Source organism: Arachis ipaensis, chromosome B7, assembly GCF_059453495.1.
Source record: "Arachis ipaensis isolate K30076 ecotype BB chromosome B7, ASM5945349v1, whole genome shotgun sequence".
Lineage (NCBI taxonomy): Eukaryota > Viridiplantae > Streptophyta > Magnoliopsida > Fabales > Fabaceae > Arachis > Arachis ipaensis.
In genome coordinates this window covers 21,911,707-21,912,892 of record NC_142442.1, presented here as the reverse complement: position 1 = coordinate 21,912,892, position 1,186 = coordinate 21,911,707, and positions in this window count along the sequence as shown.

Genomic DNA, 1,186 nt, shown 5'->3' with positions numbered 1-1,186 from the left:
GGTAGATGATGCATTAATCAACTTTCTGATTTTTGCTAAGTATTCAATATCTGTATCAGTCTTTCTTACAGATTTGGAATGTGATTTAAGACTTTGAATTCTTGTTGAAGATGTTGTAGTGAAGTATTCATCAATTTTCTCCAAGATTTGATGAAATCTTTTGCATTAAATTACCTTATTTTTGTAGGTATCAGTTATAGAAGCCATAATCCATGTTGAAAGTGCCAAATCTTGAAGGCACCATTTCTTAAAAGGAATCTAATTCTGTAGTGCTTTATCTTTACTTCATCAATAACAAATTATTGAGGAATCTTTGATGAGTTTAGATGATCTTTCATATCTAAGCTTTGAACAGTGAGAAGAGCAAGGTGTCACCATGTTGAGTAATTGTTTTCATGCAGTATGCCAGCTAAAGAAGTGAAAGATTTCTTTGAGAAAGAATCACTCACTTCGATCTCTATGATTTTATCAGAAAAAAATTCACTAACTTAGGCTCTTGATGCCATATTAAATTCTTGGATGAAGAGTTTCAAACACAAGAACATGAAGAACAAGAAAGGTATAATTAGTGAAGAGAATAGTGTAGAGAAAGTAACTTGAGAACGAAGAAAGAGAATTGTATGTGTAAATGCATATACTTCTTCTTTGTGTAAAAGTGTTGAGAAGAGTTTTACTATATATACATGATTTCAAGAATATGTTATGACAAGAATAGTCTATATTACCCTCTTACTAACTTGTCTAATATATTATTAACAAATAAACTAACTCAACTAATCTTCTAATATCGAAGATATCTAATAAATGACACTAAAAAATGTTGAATGTCAATTCACTTAATTAATTTTAGAGTAATATCTATCTTTAAGTTCATTTTTAAGAAATATTTTGTTAAACATTTTATTTCTTATGCCAAATTTACCTCATTATAGTATTGAGAAGTAGATATTTTAATCTCTAATAAATTTTAATTATCAAATCAGTCTTTAAAAGTTTTACTTTGTAGACAAATTATTAATTTTTATATAAAAAATATAAAAATTCTTAAAATATTATATTTTTATTGAATAACAACAAAGACTGAGTTACTTAATTTTAAACAGAATTTAAAATATAACTGATTTAATTTTTTTAATATAATAAAAAATTGAGAATAAATTTAATTAAATATTCCTTGAGGACTGGT